At 35.0% G+C, this 10,000-nt stretch overlaps 1 protein-coding gene across 1 annotated transcript in view; it reads left to right on the top strand.

Annotated features, from left to right (window-relative positions):
• The window catches only part of LOC136841973 (uncharacterized), a 61,585-nt gene that overhangs the window by 50,801 nt on the left and 784 nt on the right, over positions 1 to 10,000 (top strand). The gene's annotated exons all lie outside the window — the stretch shown is intronic.

Here is a 10,000-nt window from a genome sequence, read left to right on the forward strand (position 1 = left end):
TGGACCCCAACAGGGTTGGAGCCATGGCTTATAATGTAATCGAATAATAATGAAAAACTTTTCTTTAACATTATGCTTTCTTGTTTTCTTGTAAACCACCGTTTTTGATGAAAGACTGATCGTTTACTGAATTTTTTCTTTTTTCCTATGTCTGTTTCCCATATTGTAATCTATTTCCTGGTTTCTTGAGCAATAATTTTCTATTAAATATTTTCCGGAATAAATATATATAGATATATATATATATATATATATATATATATATATATATATATATATATATATATATATATATATATATATATATATACATATACACATATATATATATACATATACAGAAACATATATATACATATATACAGTATATATATAATAAATATACTGTATATATAATATATATTCAGAAAAATAATATTTAATAGAAAATCACTGTTCATATATATGTATATATAAATAAATAAATAAATATATATATAATATATATATACACATATACAGACACATATATATACATATACATATATACAGTATATATACAATAAATATACTGTATATATAATATATATATATTCCAGGAAAATAATATTTAATAGAAAATCACTGCTCATATATATGTATATATCTAAATAAATATGATATATATATATATATATATATATATATATATATATATATATATATATATATATGCACAACGCATCTAAATAAACATATATACCGTAGATGTGTGTGTGTGTGTGTTTGTGTCTGTTTATGTGCATGGCTGTCTTTACTTAGACGAAACACCAAACAGAATACGGGTTCACGGGCCCCAGTAATTTTACAACTGCCTTCTCTAACTGACCCATTAACAACTGGGTCAAATTTTCTTCCCGGTAATTCCAAAGCGAAGATACGCAGTTGAAACAGGTCGAGGTAAGTAAGCCTAAGTCGGTGGGTCCTGGCCTAAGCACAATAGCCACACTTCCCATCATAATACAACGCAGGTAAGAGACTATTATAATACGTTAAAAGCTAAGGAACATTTAGTGCAGTGTCTGTTATGAATGATACTGTAGCCTCTGGCTACTAAGCCTTTTGGATTCTTTCACTAATTAGGTCTATTATGTACTCCGAAAAAAGGGATGTTTATGGATTAATTATGTTGCAACAGGGATTAAGTCATTTCATTTCAATACACACACACACACACACACACACACACACATATATATATATATATATATATATATATATATATATATATATATATATATATATATATATATATATGTGTATATATACATATAATGTACATATATACATATACATATATATATGTACTGTATATACATACATACATATGTATGTATATATATATATATATATATATATATATATATATATATATATATATATATATATATATATATATAACATGTATGATTAAAAGTAAATTCCTCGTTCTGTTACAAGCGTCTTAACAAAAAAATAAAGAGTTGAACTACTGAGAAGGTATAAATGGATTAGTTTCTGAAGAACTTCAGAACCGAAAGATTTAGATTCAAGAAGGCGCAAATCCAATCCTTTTGAAGTGAAAAATAAACCTTAATAAGTTTCACTTCGATATTTTCTCCATTTCCTCATTTTTATGATTTTCAAATCTCGATATGACGTTTAATGATTTTCTCTTTTATAATCACCACTGCGTAAGGTTACACTTTCTTGCACGTATAAACAAGAACACAGTCGGTCGATCATGGTACATAAACAAAAGCTAAGAAATTAAATCACACATAAATCTGTAGTAATTGGTACAGATCTATTTTTTGACCTTTGTATAGGACAAACCGTTGATTTAGGTGGCATCGTGGGACTTTCATTCTCATGGCAAAACAGACCTACCATTTTTCTTTAATTTTTCATGGTCTGTTATCAAGAGAGTCGGGTATTCAAGGTAAAATTAAAGAGGATCAGAACAAAACTGTCAGCATTAACAGTATAATTCATCACAATTACTGTATTTCATTGACTACTAAGCTTCATCGCATATGAATCTTATACCAGTCAAATTCCAATTCAAAGTGCTGAGCAATGTTGAATTATCTGCATCAAACAACATTTCGCTTAATTTGGAAATTTAACATCAGTCAACAAACAAAACTCTTATTCGACAAAGTTATGCCATTACTATGATAATAAAAAATAAATAACAATTTGGTGACATCAAATTTCCACAGACTCTGGCTCACTTTAATATCCAAATTGAAACTGTCAGTTCCAGGTTTAGTAGTGAGAATAATGATACGGATCGTAAGTGACATTTCAATACCACACACACACTATACATACATACATACGTACATACAAATATACAATATATATATATATAATATATATATATATATATATATATATATATATATATATATATATATATATATATATATATATATATATATACAATGAATTTCTAGCGGTGAATTTCAATTAAAGGAATTCTATTAGCATAAAGACGACCATTTACGTAGGCTTAAACATTTCTGTTTTTTTCAAATTCATTCATGTAGCTCAAGTATTAAAATGATTTAATGCCTATTATAATTAGTAATTCCTCTCATTCTAACTAAACCTGACTTATTTTGTATTTAAAAGTATAGCTGTAATTCTTTGCTTTATAATTAGTAACTGTTCTTCTCTAGCGGGGTTGTAACTTTTTTTTGTACTGAAATGTCTTCTTGTGTTTCCATGCTTTATAATTAGCTACTGCTTAATCTAAATCCAACCGCAACTATTCAGTGGCGAAATTTTTCAGGCGATCATCACCTGCCCTACGTCATAATTAAGAAGTTCTCCAGGTGAGCAGGGAGGTAAAACGAACTTGTTTGTTTACAAATCCTGGTTATCTTCAACATCCCGATGGTTTCAAAACATTTAATAAATAATAATAAACCAAATGCATCACACGTCACTTGCATATGTTACGTAACAACAGTGACGAAGCCAAAAAACCGAGACGATTTTTTTTTCTTTACTGTGTTTATATTTGAAATTAGTTCAACGTGTGGCGCAGTAATCGTGGAAAGGGCGCTGCGCATTTCTGCGACTTGCGCAAGACGTGTTTGTGAGATAGATTCTAATCGTTGATCTCATGATATCCCTTGATAAAATGAGATAAGTTGATGTACCACATGACGATGAATGAGTGATATAATCACAGAGTACTGATAGGCGTAGCAGCAGTAACAGTTGTAGTAGTACAATCTTGATTAACTGGCAAATGTCGGAATCTACTTCTCAATTATTATTATTATTATTATTATTATTATTATTATTATTATTATTATTTCAAATGAAAAAACTCTTAAAGAAACAAAAAGGCCAATGACCTGAAATACAAAATACCCATATGTAAAAAACGAAGACGAATGAAAAAATACATTGAATGAAAACAAACTAATATTTGCGCACGAAACACTAGTGTACTTGAACTTTAACAGTAACAACTGAAGCAGTAGTAATAATAATAGTAAAGATGAAACGGACTGTAAGATTCTCCATCTTAAAATCCCTTTGGAAAAATAACTGATAAAGAGATAACGTGAAATAGTCAGTATTATGGTATGCTAAATGCTTTACCAAAAATCAGATCGGAATTCTTCACTACTTAAGGGTAGTATCGAGGGAGAGATATAAAGATATTCTACTGCAAATTTCCTCTTTGAAATGAAAGAGCACAGGACTATTCGACAGGCAATGGAATGGAATAACCTAGGAAAAATGAGACGAGCTATTCAAATTTTTCTTTTAATGCAAAGGCCACCGGATGGGCATCCATCCAACTGTTGTATGTGACCTCTTCACGATAAAGAAAAAAATTAAAGAAAGAATAGGAAAGACATAAGGCAGAAAAATTGAGCTTTTGGAAACAAGAAGCAATAAACCAGGAAAATGAATAGGAATATGAGGCTTAGTTATTAAGCAGAGCTAGATATGGGCCCATGGAAATTAGGAAGGAAGCAGTAATAGAGAAAAAGTGAGGCTTAACCAGGAAGAATGGAACTGCAACTCTTGAAGGATGGGAAATCACATTAAAAAAAAAAGCCATAGGAGGACATTTCCAGCACTGGCATTAGTGTGAATGGAACAAAACTCTGACCAGAATATTTGTTTTTTACTTGGATGTATCCATTCAATAAATATCCAATTACCTCTGGACTGACAAAAAAAAGATTTCAAGAGATCTTCCAAGTATAGCACACCCCCTTCCTCCCTACAGAATGACGCATAAATAACTCGTAGTTTTTCCAAGGTAAATTTCCAAGACCATCCTCTGGTAAAAAAAATCTGGCATTCGGTAGCTAAACTAACAAACATTTTTTTCTTTGTACCAGCAAACTTTTTCGTCTAATACTGATATAAAAACTTGGCTTTCACAATGAAGAAGACCAATTAACTGAAAAAAAACAAGGTGAAAAAAATTAATTGCCCTTAAACACCCAACCAAAACACTTATCGTATCAAGTGATAAGTCTTTAGTGGACTCCATCAATCAATAACAAGAGCTCTCTTCTCCTGCAGTGAAGGACATTACGCCCACTATCACTACGATGTGATAATGTGTCCGATGTAGGAAGGTGCTGCTACAAACAATACCAAAAACATAAATGATTCACATGGGATAAGCCAGGTTTCACAGAAAAGGATGCTCAAGTTTCACGGAAAAGGATGTTCATATGTGATATAAAAAAAAAAAGTTTTCATGATTACAAATAAGCAGTAAATAAATAAACATATATCAGAATATGTACATTCAGACAAAACAAAGTGAGCAGTACCAAACTCCCTAAGTTGTTCTACAGAACTTTGTTTAAGCTATCAGAAATGACAATACTTCAAGGAGAACTGATCCTTAACTTTACAGTGGGAAAAATGAAAAATCTCTCATACTTGGCAGTGTGTTTGACATCCTAGCACCTACATAACAGGCGACTCTCGACAGCATCACCATCGGCATCAAATCGAGCACATGTTAGTTCAGTGAGGGAAATCACTGAACTTAGTTTCATGACATCGGAAGCTCAATGAAGAACTCTAATGGATACAATAAAACCACAAATTTCAGGGAGAGAGCGCAATTTGAGGGACCGATTCTGTATTAGCTACACTGAAAGGAGATGAGATACTTCGAGGCTGTTTGTGAATTACAGCGTATTCCTCGAAACTGCGGTTTAATTAAAAAAAAAATCTTCTCTGCATCAGTATGTCAAAGCAACTCTTTAAACTAATTCACTTAAGAAAAATAAACATGGCGGGTATAGTTGTTAATTAAAAAAAAAGCTAGTCTCATGGTAGAGGAAACAAAGGCTGGCAGTGTGTTTCACAGATCAAATAATTGGTGCAATGGATTAATGGAACCGGTCGACGAGCAAGTTCCTGGCTTGAACACATTGCCTTTGAGACATCCGGTACAACTTCAATCCCCTGAGACTTGGACGAACTTGAAAGTGTTCAGCTACGACGGTAAAAAATGATGAATTGTGTCAGCTTTTAATACAAAAGAAAATGCTGCTATATTCTCCATTTAAGCCTTATGTAAAATGTCCTTGTATGTATTTGAAAAAAAAAAATAAAAAAACTTCGTTTATCCATCGATACTTCTTAATAATAATACTGAAATTACAGGGCTGGCCCGAAGGATCAGGATGAAATACCAGGTCTAGGCCATAGGCCAAGAACTGGGACCAAATAGGTCATTCACGTGGTGATGAATGAGTGAATCGTAAACACTCCGTTTATAGCAACCGGAGGCATTAAGTCCGCATGTGGGGGCATAGCCTAATGCCTTAATCATCCTAAATGGACACCAACGACACTATTCACCTACGTAAAGGGGCATTACAAACAAAAGACAGATGGCTACTTCTAAGATTTTTGCCGTGCGAAGACTTCTATAACAACAATTACTTCTCTTCCCTTTCCCTTTTATTCTGAGACTTTTGAGGCCCCGCCTCTCTTGTCATTTGACTCAGAGGAACTCCCAAGAGCCTCATCAAAAGGAAAACGTAAAAGATAAATCCTACAGGAGTCGTACAATAGGAAACTTTTATTTCAGGTAGCGGGGATTCCGCTGGGAGCCATAGATCCAACTGCCACTCAGACTAGGGCGACTGACAGCTCAGTTAGTTAATTACTTTAATTGCCTACAGTGTCCGCCAGGGGACCCCGACTTGCTTTGCAATCTATAAGCAAAAGATTGGGAATCGATAATTCAGTTAGTTTCCAAGCCCTGTTGGAAAATGTCATCGTTGCCAAACCAACTACAACAATGGTTAGGTGCGTTTTTCAAATTCCTTCTCACAATTCACACGAAATTATAATTTATCTTGTAATTCACCTCTCACATCTTTGACCGCTATTCTGTGTTGTTTAGCTAAACTATTACGCTATCCTCCTTGTACTTAAAAGAATATCCTTAAATTCTATAATTAACAACGTAAGTATAAGGTCTTCAGCTCTATACCGACCAAGTACTATCATATGCACATGTTTCAGTGTCACCGCTGAGTTTGAAGACTGCTAGACGGAATCCGCCATCTTGAAAACTGTAAAAGAATAAAAAAAAATAAAAGCCTCTCACCACGAACAGGCAGGACTCTACCAACAAAAATACACTAAATGATACATAGTTAAGCCACAAATAACCCACTAATATGGCATTCGGTGTACTTTGGGAATAAATTATATCCTAAGGGAATAATATACGCTTAGAGCACCTACCTTGATCAGGATTCGAACCAATGTCTTCTTGAGTAAGCATTTAGGTGACAGTGGCTTAGGCACTCAGCTGGGAGCCTGAGTCACTGCCACCTACATGCCAACCCAAAAAAGGCATAGGCTCTATCTAATCCGGGTCAATGTCAATGCACACATAAATAATTACATCTGGGATATGGGCACCCAAGATACATTGAATTCGACAGTAATGAGCTGTTCGTCGCTTAATAACTGAAGCTAAAAAAATTCTTTGTGCAAAATCAGTGACAAAGTAATACTTTACCATGTATGTATGCATGTGTGTGTATGTATATGTATATATGTATATGTATATGTATATATATATATATGTATATATATATATATATATATATATATATATATATATATATATATATATATATATATATATATATATATATAGTGTATGTATGCGCGCGAGAATGTGTGCGTGTACTGCCAATATTTAGCACTAAGCTAATCCAGACAAAAGATCATTAAAATCCAGAAAAATTAAAATCCCATCTTACCAAATCTTTGAAGCAAACAACATAAAAGTGGAAGGAGGGGACCCGCAAAGAGCGGCAAGTCGGATGCACCATAGGATCCTACAGAACCAAGGACGTCGCACAAGCATGCATATTTATTACCAGAAGAACCGTTAGGGAAAGTAAAAGTGGCAGCCGCTATAGGGTGTGAGGTTAGTGAGATGGGGTCTCGGGTGGGGATTGTTGTGGGAGGGTGGGGATGAGTGGCGGTCGTTGTTTAGGTGTTAGTCTTCTGGGTCTTGTCTCAATTGTAGGTACGACTCCAGTGGTCCACAGCATGCCTCATAAACTTATCAGTCTTACGGGCCAACTTGAATTAAAGCTGGCTTCAACTAAAGCAGTAACCATTGCCAAATCTTATGCAGTGAAGCCCGTGTGCGATTTCCAGTACATTCTTCCGCTCAGGAGTCCTTTAACAAGAAAGAGACTCCTTCCATTGCTCTATTTCTCGCTGAAGTCGATCTGGGAGCTGTGCAAATAGACAAAATAGGATGACAGACTTAGATATTTACTTTATGGTACATAGTGTAAAGAAAGTGAAGAAGGGATAAACGGTTTCCTGCCTTTAAGGTTATAATTAGATATGTGCAGCTTAACTGGGTTTGATCCGTAGCTGGATAGGTAACCACCAATGAATCTGAGGCACTGGCATGTCTTTTGATCAGTAAAGCTTACAAACATTGGGTCTAATCTGAACTTGGATAGGTGAGAGACATCTGTGAACAAGTTCACAGGCATATTCTCGGAAGCTGGCAGGCAACCTCATCCCAAAAATAAGTGCTTGGAAACTTGCACCATACTTTAGGAAAATAAAGTGAACGGCAACGGGTCTCTCAAACAAGCAAAGTGAATCAGAGCGTGATGTGATTGCTTTGTCTTCTTTCGAGATACTTCCATTTCACTTCGTAGTTTATTTCGTATTTCCAATAAATAAATATATTTCTTTAATACCTCCTCACTCTATTCATAGGAAACACGAAACATTCTCCAAAACAGCTTTTTTCTGTTTGAAAAAAAAAAAATTCAATATTCATCTTTTGTCCCTTGTCAATAGATAGGTTACTGCACCTCGGCAATGGTAAAGCGATTTTGACTGAAATTGGTTGACTGACTGAAAGTTATTTGACGTCACAACTTTTGACAGACGGAGACTAAGTAAAACGAGTTCATTTACAGAAAAAACAAAGGTATATTGAACATAGTAATAGTATAATTCATCCCAAGTGTTCTTTTAAAAATAAATTTCCATATCCATTACTCATTTGCTTGGTTAATCAACTACAACTCGTCGATATAAAAGAACAAGTACCGCAGAACTAATTATCTTTAGACCTCTTCATCTACTCTTAAGTACTACTATTATTCTAGCGAGACTACTGTGTCTCACATTTAGGTCCTCTTAAGCTCTCCCGAATGATTTATTCTTGACTGAGCAGTGAAAACTGGGGCTGTGTACAGTTAAAGAAGCTGGACACCTAATTAAGAAGATACCAGGGAGAATGGAAGAGAAGCAAAAGGCAGAAAGTAATGTAGCCGAGGCGGAAAGAACACACAGACACCATTTATATAAACTCATCACTGAAGTAACAATTACGGCTGATGTCTTCCAGCGAGCACTTGAATTATCTTCAATGCTGGGCGCAAACAGTAGTCTCCGCTCATTTCTTTAGATCAGTTATAGGTAATAGAACTCGTTGGTCACAGGAACTAGAATACTCTAGAGTTGTTAAAGACTTCTGCAAGTTTAGAAACATAAATTACCAATAATAATAATAATAATAATAATAATAATAATAATAATAATAATAATACCCCAATAACGAAAACATTAATAACCAAAAACGCCGTCTGGAAGCGGGAAGGGCCCCAATAAGGACAACCCATATTATCGCCGACGAATTCCTTCCTTCCTTGACACACAGGGAACAATTAGGCCGGGCAAATGGGAAGCTAATTACTGCCCATTAACTGTGCCCCAGACCTAATTTGGAAAGAGCGCCGGCATTCCAAAGGGGCGGGGAGGGGAGGGCAGGGGAGGACAGGGGAGGGATGGGGAAGAGGGGATAGGGAAGAATTAGGAGCCACAGAGGACATGATGCCTTTCGGATTACGCGTTGTATTATTAATAAACAGCGTCATTACTAGAGCTTTGTAGGAGATTATTAAAGGGGCCTTTTAGGACGGCGACTGGCGGCTATAATAACTGGTATAGTACGCGTACGTACGTTTCTGTGCGAACTCCCGATCTCGTTACATAACGCGTTCACCGCCGCTCGTTGTTTCTCTCGCGTTCTACCATAAAGCGTTCACGGACGTTTTTATCTTATTAGGTATATTGCGTTCAGGGTTCTAGCTGAAATTCTGCAAAATCTGATTTATTGCTTTCGCCTTGGATGAAGATATCTCTGGTCGCAGTTTGTTCTAAAACGTCTTGTGTTTATCCTTTCATTGTGCCTTCGTCCAGATCTCTCTCTCTCTCTCTCTCTCTCTCTCTCTCTCTTCTCTCTCTCTCTCTCTCTTAAGCGTTTACTGATGTTTATATTATCATTATGTTTGCACTCAATGTCGTTCTAAAAGGTTTAGTGTTAAGAAAGTTGATCTAAATCATTAACATGCGTTGATATTTTCACTATACATGCGCTAAGAAGCTCTCACCCACCCTCCTTGAACAGTCACGAACTCCAGCTCACTCA

Source organism: Macrobrachium rosenbergii, chromosome 9, assembly GCF_040412425.1.
Source record: "Macrobrachium rosenbergii isolate ZJJX-2024 chromosome 9, ASM4041242v1, whole genome shotgun sequence".
NCBI classification, from domain to species: Eukaryota; Metazoa; Arthropoda; class Malacostraca; order Decapoda; family Palaemonidae; genus Macrobrachium; species Macrobrachium rosenbergii.